Here is an 18514-nt window from a genome sequence, read left to right as displayed (position 1 = left end):
ACTCAAAGACACTCTCTATCACACTCTATCAATCTCTATCACTCTCTGACACTCTCGGACACTCTCTATCACTCTCTGCACTCGCTGACTCTCTCTGACTCTCTCAGACACTCTCTGACACTTTATATCACTCTCTGAACCTCTCAGACACTCGCTGACACTTTCTATCACACTCTGACACTCTCTGACACTCTCAGATAATCTCTGACACTCTCAGACACTCTCTTTCACTCTCTATCCCTCTATGACACTCCCTATCACTCCCTAACACTCTCAGATTCTCTATGAAACTCTCTTTCACTCTCCATCACTCTATGACACTGTCAGACACTCTCTGACACTCTCAGACACTCTCTGACTCTCTCAGTCACTCTCAGACATTATCTATCACTCTATATCACTCTCTGACACTATCTATCACTCTATGAAACTCTCTGACACTCTCCATCACTCTCTATCACTCTCTGGCACACTCTGACTCACTCTGACCCTCTCTGACACTATCTGACACTCTCTGACACACTCAGACACTCTCTATCACTCTCTATCACTGTCTATCAATCTCTATCACTCTCTATAACTCTCTGACACACTCTGACACTCTCTGACACTCTCTGACACTCTCAGACACTCTCTGTCACTCTCTATCACTCTCTGACACACTCTGACTGTCTCTGACACTCTCTGACACTCTCTATCACTCTCTGACACTCTCTGACACTCTCTATCACTTTCTGACACTCTCAGACACTCTCTATCACTCTCTGACACTCTCTATCACTCACTGACACTCTCTGACACACTCTGACACTCGCAGACACTCTCTATCACACTCTATCACTCTCTGACACACTCTGTCAATCTCTGACACTCTTAGACACTCTCTATCACTCTCCAACACTCGCTGACACTCTCAGACACGCTCTGTCACTCTCAGACACTCTCTATCACTCTCTATCACTCTCTTTCACTCTCTGACACTCTCTGACATTCTCAGAAACTCTCTATCACTCTCTTTCTCTCGCTGACACTCTCAGACACTCTCAGACACTCTCTATCACTCTTTATCACTCGCTGACACTCTCAGACACTCTCAGACACTCTCTGTCTCTCTCAGACATTCTCAGTCACTCTCGCTCACTCTCTGACAGTCTCTGAAACTCTGTGACACACTCACACTCTCTCTGGCACTCTCTATCACTCTCTGACACTCTCTGACACACTCTGACACTCTCTGACACTCTCTATCACTCTCTGACACTCTCTGACACACTTTGACACACTCTGACACTGTCAGACACTCTCGATCACTCTCCATCACTCTCTGACACACTCTGACACAATCTGACAATCTCTGACACTCTCAGACACGCTCTGTCATTCTCTGACACTGACTGACACTCTCAGACAATCTCTATCACTCTCAGACAATCTCTATCACTCTCTGATATTCTCTGAAACTCGCAGACACTCTCTATCATTCTCTGACACTCTCAGACACTCTCTATCACTCACTGACAATCCATATCACACTCTGACAGTCTCTGACACTCTCTGACACTCTATATCACTCTTTGATACTCTCTGACACACTCTGACATTTTCTGACACTCTCTGACATACTCTGACAATCTCTATCAATCTCTGACACTCTCTATCACTCACTGACACTCTCTGACAGTCTCTGACACTCTCTATCACTCTCTATCACTCTCTGACACACTCTGACATTTTCTGACACTCTCAGACACTCTCTATCACTCTCTATCCCTCTCTGTTACTCTCTGACACTGTCTGACAATTTCTGACACTCTCTATCACTCTCTGACACTCTCTGACACTCTCTGACACTCTCCATCAGTCTCTGACACACCCTGACACAATCTGACAATCTCTGACACTCTCAGACAATCTCTGTCATTCTCTGACACTGACTGACACCCTCAGACACTCTCAGACACTCTCTATCACTCTCAGACACTCTCCATCACTCTCTATCAAACTCTGACACTCTCAGACACTCTCTATCACTCACTGACACTCTCAGACACTCTCTATCACTCTCTATCAAACTCTGACACTCTCAGACACTCTTTATCACTCACTGACACTCTCTATCACACTCTGACAGTCTCTGACACTCTCTGACACTCTCTAACGCTCTCTATCACTCTCTGATACTCTCTGACACACTCTGACATTCTCTGACACTCTCTGACACACTCTGACACTCTCTATCAATCTCTGACACTCTCAGACACTCTCTAACACTCACTGACACTCTCTATCACTCTCAGACACTCTCCATCACTCTCTATCAAACTCTGACACTCTCAGACACTCTCTATCACTCACTGACACTCTCTATCACTCACTGACACTCTCAGACACTCTCTATCACTCTCTATCAAACTCTGACACTCTCAGACACTCTCTATCACTCACTGACACTCTCTATCACACTCTGACAGTCTCTGACACTCTCTGACACTCTCGAACACTCTCTATCACTCTCTGATACTCTCTGACACACTCTGACATTCTCTGACACTCTCTGACACACTCTGACACTCTCTATCAATCTCTGACACTCTCAGACACTCTCTAACACTCACTGACACTCTCTATCACTCTCTGACGCACTCTGACACTCTCTGACACACTCTGACACACTCTATCGCTCCCTGACACTGTCAGACACTCTCTATCACTCTCCATCACTCTCTGACACACTCTGACACAATCTGACAATCTCTGACACTCTCAGACACTCTCTGTCATTCTCTGACACTGACTGACACCCTCAGACACTCTCAGACAATCTCTATCACTCTCAGACAATCTCTATCACTCTCTGGCATTCTCTGAAACTCTCAGACACTCTCTATCACTCTCTGACACTCTCAGACACTCTCTATCACACTCTATCAAACTCTGACAATCTCAGACACTCTCTATCACTCACTGACACTCTATATCACACTCTGACAGTCTCTGACTCACTCTGACACTCTCTATCACTCTCTGATACGCTCTGACACACTCTGACATTTTCTGACACTCTCAGACACTCTCTATCACTCACTGTCACTCTCTGACACTCTCAGACACCCTCTATCACACTCTATCACACTCTGACACACTTTGACATTTTTTGACACTCTCAGACACTCTCTATCACTCTCTATCCCTCTCTGTTATTCTCTGACACACTCTGGCACACTCTGACACTCTCTGACACACTCTGACACACCCTGACAATCTCTAACACTCTCTATCACTCTCTGACATACTCTGTCACTCACAGACACTCTCAGACTCTCTCGATCACTGTCTGACATTCTCTATCACTCTCTGACACTCTCTGACACACAAAGACACTCTCTATCACACTCTATCACTCTCTATCACTCTGTGACACTCTCGGACACTCTCTCCCACTCTCTGACACTCTCTGACTCTCTCTGACTCTCTCTGACTCTCTCAGACTCTCTCTGACACTTTATATCACTCTCTGAACCTCTCAGACACTCTCTGACACTCTCTATCACACTCTGACACTCTCCGACACTCTCAGATAATCTCAGACAGTCTCTGACACTCTCTATCACTCTCTGACACTCTCTGACTCACTCTGACACACTCTATCGCTCTCTGACATTCTCTGACACACTCTGACACTCTCTGACACTGTCAGACACTCTCTATCACTCTCCATCACTCTCTGACACACCCTGACACAATCTGACAATCTCTGACACTCTCTATCACTCTCAGACACTCTCTATCACTCTCTGACATTCTCTGAAACTCTCAGACACTCTCTATCACTCTCTGACACTCTCAGACACTCTCTATCACTCTCTATCAAACTCTGACACTCTCAGACACTCTCTATCACTCACTGACACTCTCTATCACACTCTGACAGTCTCTGACACTCTCTGACACTCTCTAACACTCTCTATCACTCTCTGACACTCTCTGACACACTCTGACACTCTCTATCAATCTCTGACACTCACTGACACTCTATATCACTCTCTGACACTCTCTGACACACTCTGACACTCTCAGACACTCTCTATCACTCTCTGACACACTCTGACATTTTCTGACACTCTCTGACACTGTCAGACACTTTCCGACACTCTCAGACACTCTCTGACTCTCTCAGACACTCTCAGACACTCTCTATCACTCTATATCACTCTCTGACACTTTCTATCACTCTATGAAACTCTCTGACACTCTCCATCACTCTCTGTCACTCTCTGGCACACTCTGACTCACTCTGACCCTCTCTGACACTATCTGACACTCTCTGACACACTCTGACAGACTCAGACACTCTCTATCACTCTCTGTCACTCTCTGACACTCTCTGACGCACTCTGACTGTCTCTGACACTCTCTGATACTCTATATCACTCTCTGACACTCTCTATCACTTTGTGACATTCTCAGACACTCTCTATCACTCTCTGACACTCTCTATCACCCACTGACACTCTCTGACACACTTTGACACGCTCAGACACTCTCAGACACTCTCTGTCACTCTCTATCACTCTCTGACACACACTGACAATCTCTGACACTCTCAGACACTCTGTAAACACTCTCTGACACTCACTGAGACTCTCAGACACGCGCTGTCACTCTCTGACACTCTCAGACACTCTCTATCATTCTCTATCACTCTCTGACACTCTCTGACATACTCAGAAACTATCCATCACTCTCTATCACTCGCTGACACTCCCGGACACTCTCAGACTCTCTCTATCACTCTCTATCACTCGCTGACAATCTCAGACACTCTCAGACACTCTCTATCACTCTCCGACACTCACTGAAACTCTCAGACACTCTCTGTATCTCTCAGACACTCTCAGACAATCCTGTCTCACTCTCTGACACTCTCTGAAACTCTCTGACACACTCACACTCTCTCTGACACTCTCTCACACTCTCTGACACTCTCTGACACACTCTGACACTCTCTGACAATCTCCATCACTCTCTGACACTCTCTGACACTTTGTGACACACTCTGACACACTCTATCGCTCTCTGACATTCTCTGACACACTCTGACACTCTCTGACACTATCAGAAACTCTCTATCACTCTCTGACACTGACTGACACCCTCAGACACTCTCTGTCACTCTCAGATACTCTCGATCACTCTCTGACACTCTCTATCACTCTATGACACTCTCAGACACTCTCTGACACACTCTGACACTCTCAGACACTCGCTATCACTCTCTATCACTCTCGATCACTCCCTGACCCTCTCTGACACTCTCTGACACTCTCTATCACTCTCTGTCATTCTCTGACAGTCTCTGACACTCACAGACACTCTTTATCACTCTCAGACACTCTCTATAACTCTCCATCACTCTCTCACACTTTCTATCACTCGCTATCACTCTCTGACACACTCTGACACTTTCTGACACTTTATGACATTCTCTTTCACTCTCTATCACTCTCTGTTGCACTCTGACAGACTCTGACATTCTCTGAAAATCACTGACACACTCTGACAATCTCTGACACTCTCTATCACTCTCTGACACTCTCTATCACTCTCTGAAACTCTCAGACACTCTCTATCAATCTTTGACACTCTCAGACACTCTCTGTATTTCTCAGACACTCTCAGACAATCCTGTCTCACTCTCTGACACTCTCTGAAACTCTCTGACACACTCACACTCTCTCTGACACTCTCTCACACTCTCTGACACTCTCTGACACACTCTGACACTCTCTGACAATCTCCATCACTCTCTGACACTCTCTGACACTTTGTGACACACTCTGACACACTCTATCGCTCTCTGACATTCTCTGACACACTCTGACACTCTCTGACACTATCAGAAACTCTCTATCACTCTCTGACACTGACTGACACCCTCAGACACTCTCTGTCACTCTCAGACACTCTCGATCACTCTCTGACACTCTCTATCACTCTATGACACTCTCAGACACTCTCTGACACACTCTGACACTCTCAGACACTCGCTATCACTCTCTATCACTCTCGATCACTCCCTGACCCTCTCTGACACTCTCTGACACTCTCTATCACTCTCTGTCATTCTCTGACAGTCTCTGACACTCACAGACACTCTTTATCACTCTCAGACACTCTCTATAACTCTTCATCACTCTCTCACACTTTCTATCACTCTCTATCACTCTCTGACACACTCTGACACTTTCTGACACTTTATGACATTCTCTATCACTCCCTATCACTCTCTGTTGCACTCTGACAGACTCTGACATTCTCTGAAAATCACTGACACACTCTGACAATCTCTGACACTTTCTATCACTCACTGACACTCTCTATCACTCTCTGACACTCTCTGACACACTCTGACACTCTCAGACACTCTCTATCACTCTCTGACACACTCTGACACATTCTGACACTGTCAGACACTCTCTATCCCTCTCTGTTACTCTCTGACAAACTCCGACACTCTCTGACACTCTCTGACACACTCTCTCACACACCTGACTATCTCTGACACTCTCTATCACTCTCTGACATACTCTGTCACTCACACACACTCTCAGACACTCTCGATCACTCTCTGACATTCTCTATCACTCTCTGACCCTCTCTGACACTCGAACACACTCTCTATCACACTCTATCACTCTCTATCACTCTCTGACACTCTCGGACACTCTCTATAACTCTCAGACACTCACTATCACTGTCAGACACTCTCTTTCACTCTCTGACATTCTCTGAAATTCTCAGACACTCTCTATCACTCGCTGACACTCTCAGCCACTCTCTATCACTCTCTGACACTCTCTATCACTCTCTATAACTCTCTGACACTTTCAGACACTCTCTGACACTCTCTATCACTCTCTATCACTTTCTGACACTCTCTATCACTCTCAGACACTCTCTGACACTCTCTGAAACTCTCTATCAATCTCTATCACTCTCTGACTCTCTCTGACACTCTCTGACACACTCTGACACTCTCTGACTCTCTCACACACTCTCTATCACTCTTTATCACTCTCTGACACTCTCTGACACTCTCAGACACTCTCTATCACTCTCTGTCACTCTCTGACACTCTCTGACACTCTCTGACACTCTTTATCACTCTCTATCACTCTCTGACACTCTCTATCATTCTCTGACACTCTCTATCACTCTCTGACACTCTCGATCACTCTCTGACGCTCTCTGACACTCTCTATCACTCAATGACACTCTGTGACACTCTCTATCACTCTCTATCACTCTCTGATACACTCTGACACACTCTGACACTCTCAGACACTCTCCATCACTCTTTATCAATCTCTGACACTCTCTGACACTCTCAGACATTCTGTGACACACTCTGACACTCTCTGCCACTCTGTGACACTCTCAGACGCTCTCTATCACTCTCTGACACTCTCTGACACACTCTGACACTCTCTATCAGGCTCTATGACTCTCTGAAACGCTCTGACACTCTCTGACACTCTCAGACACTCTCTATCACTCTCTATCACTCTCTGAAACTCTCTTTCACTCTCTATCACTTTCTGACACTCTCTATCACTCTCTGACACTCTCTATCACTCTCTGAAACTCTCTGACACTCTCGGACACTCAATGACACTCTCTGACACTCCCTATTACTCTCTCTCATACTCTTACACTCTCTGAAAGTCGCTGACACTTTCAGACACTCTCAGACACTCTCTATCACTCTCTGTCACTTTCTGACACTCTCTATCACTCTCTGACACTCTCTGACATTCTCTATCACTCTCTATCACGCTCTGACACTCTCTGACACTCTCTGACACACTCTGACACTCTCTGACACTCTCAGACACACTCTGATACTCTCAGACACTCTCAGACACTCTCCATCACTCTCTATCACTCTCTGACACTCACTGACACTCTTAATCAATCTCTGACACTCTCTATCACTCCCTATCACTCTCTGACACTCTCTATCATTCTCTGACACTCTCTATCACTCTCTGACACTCTCAATCACTCTCTGACGCTCTCTGACACTCTCTATCACTCAATGACACTCACTGACATTCTTAATCAATCTCTGACACTCTCTATCACTCCCTATCACTCTCTGACACTCTCTATCATTCCCTATCACTCTCTGACACTCTCTATCATTCTCTGACACTCTCTATCACTCTCTGACACTCTCAATCACTCTCTGACGCTCTCTGACACTCTCTATCACTCAATGACACTCTATGACACTCTCTATCACTCTCTATCACTCTCTGATATTCTCTGACACACTCTGACACTCTCCATCACTCTTTATCAATCTCTGACGCTCTCTGACACTCTCACACATTCTGTGACACACTCTGACTCTCTCTGTCACTCTATGACACTCTCTGATGCTCTCTATCACTCTCTATCACTCTCTGACACTCTCTGACACTCTCTGACACTCTCTATCACTCTCCATCACACTTTATCACTCTCTGACATTCTCAGAAACTCTCTGTCACTCTCTGACACTCTCAGAAACTCTCTATCTCTCTCTGACACTCTCTATCACTCTCTGACATTCTCTTTCACTCTCAAACAATCTCCATCACTCTCTGACACTCTCAGACACTCTCTGACACTCTCAGACACTCTCTATCACTCTCTGACATTCTCTTTCACTCTCAGACAATCTCCATCACTCTCTGACACTCTCAGAAACTCTCTATCACTCTCTGACACTCTCTATCATTCTCTATCACTCTCTGACACTCTCTATCATTCTCTGACACTCGCTATCACTCTCTGACACTCTCGATCACTCTCTGACGCTCTCTGACACTCTCTATCACTCAATGACACTCTATGACACTCTCTATCACTCTCTATCACTCTCTATCACTCTCTGATACTCTCTGACACACTCAGACACTCTCAGACACTCTATATCACTCTTTATCAATCTCTGACACTCTCTGACGCTCTCAGACATTCTTTGACACACTCTGACTCTCTCTGTCACTGTATGACACTCTCTGACGCTCTCTATTACTCTCTAACACTCTCTAACACTCTCTGACACTCTCTGACACACTCTGACACTCTCTATCACTCTCGATCACACTCTATCACTCTCTGACACTCTCTGACACTCTGAGAAACTCTCTGTCACTCTCTGACACTCTCAGACACTCTCAATAACTCTCTGACACTCTCTGACACTCTCTGACACTCTCTGACACTCTCAGACACTCTCAATCACTCTCAATCACTCTCTGACACTCTCTATCACTCTGTATCACTCTCTGACACTCTCTATCACTCTCTGACACTCTCTGACACTCTCTATCAATCAATGACACTCTGTGACACTCTCTATCACTCTCTATCACTCTCTGATACACTCTGACACACTCTGACACTCTGAGACACTCTCCATCACTCTTTATCAATCTCTGACACTCTCTGACACTCTCAGACATTCTCTGACACTCTCTGAAACTCTCTGACACTCTCGGACACTCAATGACACTCTCTGACACTCCCTATTATTCTCATACTCTAACACTCTCTGAAAGTCGCTGACACTTTCAGACACTCTCAGACACTCTCGATCACTCTCTGTCACTTTCTGACACTCTCTATCACTCTCTGACACTCTCTGACACTCTCTGACATTCTCTATCACTCTCTATCACGCTCTGACACTCTCTGACACTCTCTGACACACTCTGACACACTCTGACTCTCTCTGACACTCTCAGACACTCTCTGATACACTCAGACACTCTCAGACACTCTCCATCACTCTCTATCACTCTCTGACACTCACTGACACTCTTAATCAATCTCTGACACTCTCTATCACTCCCTATCACTCTCTGACACTCTCTATCATTCTCTGACACTCTCTATCACTCTCTGACACTCTCAATCACTCTCTGACGCTCTCTGACACTCTCTATCACTCAATGACACTCGATGACACTCTCTATCAATCTCTATCACTCTCTGATATTCTCTGACACACTCTGACACTCTCCATCACTCTTTATCAATCTCTGACGCTCTCTGACACTCTCAGACATTCTGTGACACACTCTGACACTCTCTGTCACTCTATGACACTCTCTGATGCTCTCTATCACTCTCTGACACTCTCTGACACTCTCTGACACTCTCTGACACACTCTGACACTCTCTGTCACTCTCCATCACACTTTATCACTATCTGACACTCTCAGAAACGCTCTGTCACTCTCTGACACTCTCAGAAACTCTCTATCTCTCTCTGACACTTTCTATCACTCTCTGACATTCTCTTTCACTCTCAGACAATCTCCATCACTCTCTGACACTCTCAGACACTCTCTGACACTCTCAGACACTCTCTATCACTCTCTGACATTCTCTTTCACTCTCAGACAATCTCCATCACTCTCTGACACTCTCAGAAACTCTCTATCACTCTCTGACACTCTCTATCACTCTCTGACACTCTCTATCATTCTCTGACACTCGCTATCACTCTCTGACACTCTCGATCACTCTCTGACGCTCTCTGACACTCTCTATCACTCAATGACACTCTATGACACTCTCTATCACTCTCTATCACTCTCTATCACTCTCTGATACTCTCTGACACACTCAGACACTCTCAGACACTCTCTATCACTCTTTATCAATCTCTGACACTCTCTGACGCTCTCAGACATTCTTTGACACACTCTGACTCTCTCTGTCACTGTATGACACTCTCTGACGCTCTCTATTACTCTCTAACACTCTCTAACACTCTCTGACACTCTCTGACACACTCTGGCACTCTGAGAAACTCTCTGTCACTCTCTGACACTCTCAATCACTCTCCATCACTCTCAATCACTCTATGACACTCTCTAAACCTCTGTATCACTCTCTGACACTCTCTATCACTCTCTGACACTCTCTGACACTCTCTATCACTCTCTGACACTCTCTGACACTCTCTGACTCACTCTGACGCTCTCTGACACTTTCTGACACTCTTTATCACTCTATGACACTCTCTGACACTCTCTATCACTCTCTATCACTCTTTGACACTCTCTGACACACTCAGACACTCTCTATCTCTTTCTGACACACTCTGGCAGTCTCTGACACTCTCAGACACTCTCTGACACTCTCTGACACTCTCTGACACTCTCTACCACTCTCTATCACTCTCTGACACTCTCTGACACACTCTGACACTCTCTATCACTGTCTGACACGCTCTGACACTCTCTGACTCTCTCTGACGCTCTCTGACACTCTCTGACACTCTCTATCACTCTATGACACTCTCTGACACTCTCTATCACTCTCTATCACTCTTTGACACTCTCTGACACACTCAGACACCTCAGACACTCTCTATCACTCTCTGACACTCTCTGACACTCTCTGACACACTCTGACGCTCTCTTACACTCTCTGACCCTCTCTATCACTCTCTGACACTCTCTGACACTCTCTATCACTCTCTATCACTCTCTGACACTCTCAGACACGCTCTATCACACTCTATCTCTTTCTGACACACTCTGGCAGTCTCTGACACTCTCAGACACTCTCTGACACTCTCTGACACTCTCTGACACTCTCTACCACTCTCTATCACTCTCTGACACTCTCTGACACACTCTGACACTCTCTATCACTGTCTGACACGCTCTGACACTCTCTGACTCTCTCTGACGCTCTCTGACACTCTCTGACACTCTCTATCACTCTATGACACTCTCTGACACTCTCTATCACTCTCTATCACTCTTTGACACTCTCTGACACACTCAGACACCTCAGACACTCTCTATCACTCTCTGACACTCTCTGACACTCTCTGACACACTCTGACGCTCTCTTACACTCTCTGACACTCTCGATCACTCTCTGACGCTCTCTGACACTCTCTATCACTCAATGACACTCGATGACACTCTCTATCAATCTCTATCACTCTCTGATATTCTCTGACACACTCTGACACTCTCCATCACTCTTTATCAATCTCTGACGCTCTCTGACACTCTCAGACATTCTGTGACACACTCTGACACTCTCTGTCACTCTATGACACTCTCTGATGCTCTCTATCACTCTCTGACACTCTCTGACACTCTCTGACACACTCTGACACTCTCTGTCACTCTCCATCACACTTTATCACTATCTGACACTCTCAGAAACGCTCTGTCACTCTCTGACACTCTCAGAAACTCTCTATCTCTCTCTGACACTTTCTATCACTCTCTGACATTCTCTTTCACTCTCAGACAATCTCCATCACTCTCTGACACTCTCAGACACTCTCTGACACTCTCAGACACTCTCTATCACTCTCTGACATTCTCTTTCACTCTCAGACAATCTCCATCACTCTCTGACACTCTCAGAAACTCTCTATCACTCTCTGACACTCTCTATCACTCTCTATCACTCTCTGACACTCTCTATCATTCTCTGACACTCGCTATCACTCTCTGACACTCTCGATCACTCTCTGACGCTCTCTGACACTCTCTATCACTCAATGACACTCTATGACACTCTCTATCACTCTCTATCACTCTCTATCACTCTCTGATACTCTCTGACACACTCAGACACTCTCAGACACTCTCTATCACTCTTTATCAATCTCTGACACTCTCTGACGCTCTCAGACATTCTTTGACACACTCTGACTCTCTCTGTCACTGTATGACACTCTCTGACGCTCTCTATTACTCTCTAACACTCTCTAACACTCTCTGACACTCTCTGACACACTCTGGCACTCTGAGAAACTCTCTGTCACTCTCTGACACTCTCAATCACTCTCCATCACTCTCAATCACTCTATGACACTCTCTAAACCTCTGTATCACTCTCTGACACTCTCTATCACTCTCTGACACTCTCTGACACTCTCTATCACTCTCTGACACTCTCTGACACTCTCTGACTCACTCTGACGCTCTCTGACACTTTCTGACACTCTTTATCACTCTATGACACTCTCTGACACTCTCTATCACTCTCTATCACTCTTTGACACTCTCTGACACACTCAGACACTCTCTATCTCTTTCTGACACACTCTGGCAGTCTCTGACACTCTCAGACACTCTCTGACACTCTCTGACACTCTCTGACACTCTCTACCACTCTCTATCACTCTGTGACACTCTCTGACACACTCTGACACTCTCTATCACTGTCTGACACGCTCTGACACTCTCTGACTCTCTCTGACGCTCTCTGACACTCTCTGACACTCTCTATCACTCTATGACACTCTCTGACACTCTCTATCACTCTCTATCACTCTTTGACACTCTCTGACACACTCAGACACCTCAGACACTCTCTATCACTCTCTGACACTCTCTGACACTCTCTGACACACTCTGACGCTCTCTTACACTCTCTGACCCTCTCTATCACTCTCTGACACTCTCTGACACTCTCTATCACTCTCTATCACTCTCTGACACTCTCAGACACGCTCTATCACACTCTATCACGCTCAGAAACTCTCTATCTCTCTCTGACACTCTCTATCACTCTCTGACATTCTCTTTCACTCTCAAACAATCTCCATCACTCTCTGACACTCTCAGACACTCTCTGACACTCTCAGACACTCTCTATCACTCTCTGACATTCTCTTTCACTCTCAGACAATCTCCATCACTCTCTGACACTCTCAGAAACTCTCTATCACTCTCTGACACTCTCTATCATTCTCTGACACTCTCGATCACTCTCTGACGCTCTCTGAAACTCTCTATCACTCAATGACACTCTATGACACTCTCTATCACTCTCTATCACTCTCTATCACTCTCTGATACTCTCTGACACACTCAGACACTCTCAGACACTCTCTATCACTCTTTATCAATCTCTGACACTCTCTGACGCTCTCAGACATTCTTTGACACACTCTGACTCTCTCTGTCACTGTATGACACTCTCTGACGCTCTCTATTACTCTCTAACACTCTCTAACACTCTCTGACACTCTCTGACACACTCTGACACTCTCTATCACTCTCGATCACACTCTATCACTCTCTGACACTCTCTGACACTCTGAGAAACTCTCTGTCACTCTCTGACACTCTCAGACACTCTCAATAACTCTCTGACACTCTCTGACACTCTCAGACACTCTCAATCACTCTCAATCACTCTCAATCACTCTCTGACACTCTCTATCACTCTGTATCACTCTCTGACACTCTCTATCACTCTCTGACACTCTCTGACACTCTCTATCAATCAATGACACTCTGTGACACTCTCTATCACTCTCTATCACTCTCTGATACACTCTGACACACTCTGACACTCTGAGACACTCTCCATCACTCTTTATCAATCTCTGACACTCTCTGACACTCTCAGACATTCTCTGACACTCTCTGAAACTCTCTGACACTCTCGGACACTCAATGACACTCTCTGACACTCCCTATTATTCTCATACTCTAACACTCTCTGAAAGTCGCTGACACTTTCAGACACTCTCAGACACTCTCTATCACTCTCTGTCACTTTCTGACACTCTCTATCACTCTCTGACACTCTCTGACACTCTCTGACATTCTCTATCACTCTCTATCACGCTCTGACACACTCTGACACTCTCTGACACTCTCAGACACTCTCTGATACTCTCAGACACTCTCAGACACTCTCCATCACTCTCTATCACTCTCTGACACTCACTGACACTCTTAATCAATCTCTGACACTCTCTATCACTCCCTATCACTCTCTGACACTCTCTATCATTCTCTGACACTCTCTATCACTCTCTGACACTCTCAATCACTCTCTGACGCTCTCTGACACTCTCTATCACTCAATGACACTCTATGACACTCTCTATCACTCTCTGATATTCTCTGACACACTCTGACACTCTCCATCACTCTTTATCAATCTCTGACGCTCTCGGTCACTCTCAGACATTCTGTGACACACTCTGACACTCTCTGTCACTCTATGACACTCTCTGATGCTCTCTATCACTCTCTATCACTCTCTGACACTCTCTGACACACTCTGACACTCTCTGTCACTCTCCATCACACTTTATCACTATCTGACACTCTCAGAAACGCTCTGTCACTCTCTGACACTCTCAGAAACTCTCTATCTCTCTCTGACACTTTCTATCACTCTCTGACATTCTCTTTCACTCTCAGACAATCTCCATCACTCTCTGACACTCTCAGACACTCTCTGACACTCTCAGACACTCTCTATCACTCTCTGACATTCTCTTTCACTCTCAGACAATCTCCATCACTCTCTGACACTCTCAGAAACTCTCTATCACTCTCTGACACTCTCTATCACTCTCTATCACTCTCTGACACTCTATATCATTCTCTGACACTCGCTATCACTCTCTGACACTCTCGATCACTCTCTGACGCTCTCTGACACTCTCTATCACTCAATGACACTCTATGACACTCTCTATCACTCTCTATCACACTCTATCACTCTCTGATACTCTCTGACATACTCAGACACTCTCAGACACTCTCTACCACTCTTTATCAATCTCTGACACTCTCTGACGCTCTCAGACATTCTTTGACACACTCTGACTCTCTCTGTCACTCTATGACACTCTCTGACGCTCTCTATTACTCTCTAACACTCTCTGACACTCTCTGACACACTCTGACACTCTGAGAAACTCTCTGTCACTCTCTGACACTCTCAATCACTCTCAAACACTCTATGACACTCTCTAAAACTCTGTATCACTCTCTGACACTCTCTATCACTCTCTGACACTCTCTGACACTCTCTATCACTCTCTGACACTCTCTGACACTCTCTGACTCACTCTGACGCTCTCTGACACTTTCTGACACTCTTTATCACTCAATCACACTCTCTGACACTCTCTATCACTCTCTATCACTCTTTGACACTCTCTGACACACTCAGACACTCTCTATCTCTCTCTGACACACTCTGGCAGTCTCTGACACTCTCAGACACTCTCTGACACTCTCTGACACTCTCTGACACTCTCTACCACTCTCTATCACTCTCTGTCACTCTCTGACACACTCTGACACTCTCTATCACTGTCTGACACGCTCTGACACTCTCTGACTCTCTCTGACGCTCTCTGACACTCTCTGACACTCTCTATCACTCTATGACACTCTCTGACACTCTCTATCAATCTCTATCACTCTTTGACACTCTCTGACACACTCAGACACCTCAGACACTCTCTATCACTCTCTGACACTCTCTGACACTCTCTGACACTCTCTGACGCTCTCTTACACTCTCTGACCCTCTCTATCACTCTCTGACACTCTCTGACACTCTCTATCACTCTCTATCACTCTCTGACACTCTCAGACACGCTCTATCACGCTCAGACACTCTCTGACACTCTCAGACACTCTCAATCACTCTCTGACACTCTCTATCACTCTGTATCACTCTCTGACACTCTCTATCACTCTCTGACACTCTCTGACACACTCAGACACTCCCTGACACTGTCTGACACTCTCAGACACTCTCTTTCACTCTCTGACACTCTCTGACACTCAATGACACTCTCTGACTCTCCCTATCACTCTCTATCACTCTCTGACACTCTCAGACACTCACTATCACTCTCTATCATTCTCTGACACTCTCTATCACTCTCTATCTCTGACACTCTCTTTCACTTTCTGAAACTCTCTGACACTCTCTGACACTCACTGACACTCTCTGACACTCCCTATCACTCTTAACCACTCTCTGACACTCACTATCACTCTATATCACTCTCTGACACTCTCTATCACTCTCTGAAACTCTCTGACACTCTCTATCACTCTCTATCACTCTCTGACACTCTCTATCACTCTCTGACACTCTCTGACACTCAATGACAATCTCTGACACTCCCTATCACTCTCTGTCACTCTCTGACACTCTCTGGCACTCTCAGACACTCTCTATCACTCTCTGACAATCTCTGACACTCTCTATCACTCTCTGACACTCTCTGACACTCTCTGACACTCTCAGACACTCTCAGACACTCTCTATCACTCTCTGACACTCTCGATCACACTTTATCACTCTCTATCACTTTCTGACACTCTCTGACATTTTCAATCACTCTCTGAAACTCTCTGACACTCTCTGACACTCAATGACACTCTCTGACACTCCATACAACTCTCTATCACTCTCTATCACTCTCTGACAGTCTCTGACACTCTCAGACGCTCTCTATCACTCTCGATCACTCTCTGACACTCTCTAACACTCTCGATCACTCTCTGACACTCTCTGACACTCTCAGACACTCTCTAATACTCTTTATCACTCTCTGGCACTCTCTGACAGTCTCTGACACTCTCAGACACATTAAATCACTTTCTATCACTCTCTGACACTCTTTGACACTCTCTATCACTCTATGACACTCTCTGACTCTCTCTATCACTCTCTATCACTCTGACACTCTCTGACACACTCAGACACGCTCGATCACTCTCTATCACTCTCTATCACTCTCTGAAACTCTCTGACACTCTCTGACACTCAATGAAAATCTCTGACATTCCCTATCACTCGCTATCACTCTCTGACACTCTCTGACACTCTCAGACACTCCCTATCACTCTCTATCACTCTCTGACACTGTCTATCACTCTCTATCACTCTGACACTCTCTGACACTCTCTGACACTCTCAGACACTCTCTATCAATCTCTATTACTCTTTGACACTCTCTATCACTCTCTATCACTATCTGACACTCTCTGACACTCTCAATCACTCTCTGAATCTCTCTGACACTCTCTGACACTCAATGACACTCTCTGACTCTCCCTATCACTCTCTATCACTCTCTGACACTCTCTATCAATCTCTATCACTCTCTGACACTCTCTATCATTCTCTGACACTCGCTATCACTCTCTGACACTCTCGATCACTCTCTGACGCTCTCTGACACTCTCTATCACTCAATGACACTCTATGACACTCTCTATCACTCTCTCTCACTCTCTATCACTGTCTGATACTCTCTGACACACTCTGACACTCTCAGACACACTCTATCACTCTTTATCAATCTCTGACACTCTCTGACGCTCTCAGACATTCTTTGACACACTCTGACTCTCTCTGTCACTCTATGACCCTCTCTGACGCTCTCTATCACTCTCTAACACTCTCTAACACTCTCTGACACTCTCTGACACACTCTGACACTCTCTATCACTCTCTATCACACTCTATCACTCTCTGACACTCTCTGACACTCTGTGAAACTCTCTGTCACTCTCTGACACTCTCTGACACTCTCGATCACTCTCTATCGCTCTCTGACACACTCAGACACGCTCTATCACACTCTATCACGCTCAGACACTCTCTGACACTCTCAGACAGTCTCAATCACTCTCTGACA

This window comes from Heterodontus francisci, chromosome 28, assembly GCF_036365525.1.
Source record: "Heterodontus francisci isolate sHetFra1 chromosome 28, sHetFra1.hap1, whole genome shotgun sequence".
In the NCBI taxonomy this organism is placed as follows: Eukaryota; Metazoa; Chordata; class Chondrichthyes; order Heterodontiformes; family Heterodontidae; genus Heterodontus; species Heterodontus francisci.
Note: the sequence above shows the minus strand (reverse complement) of the source record.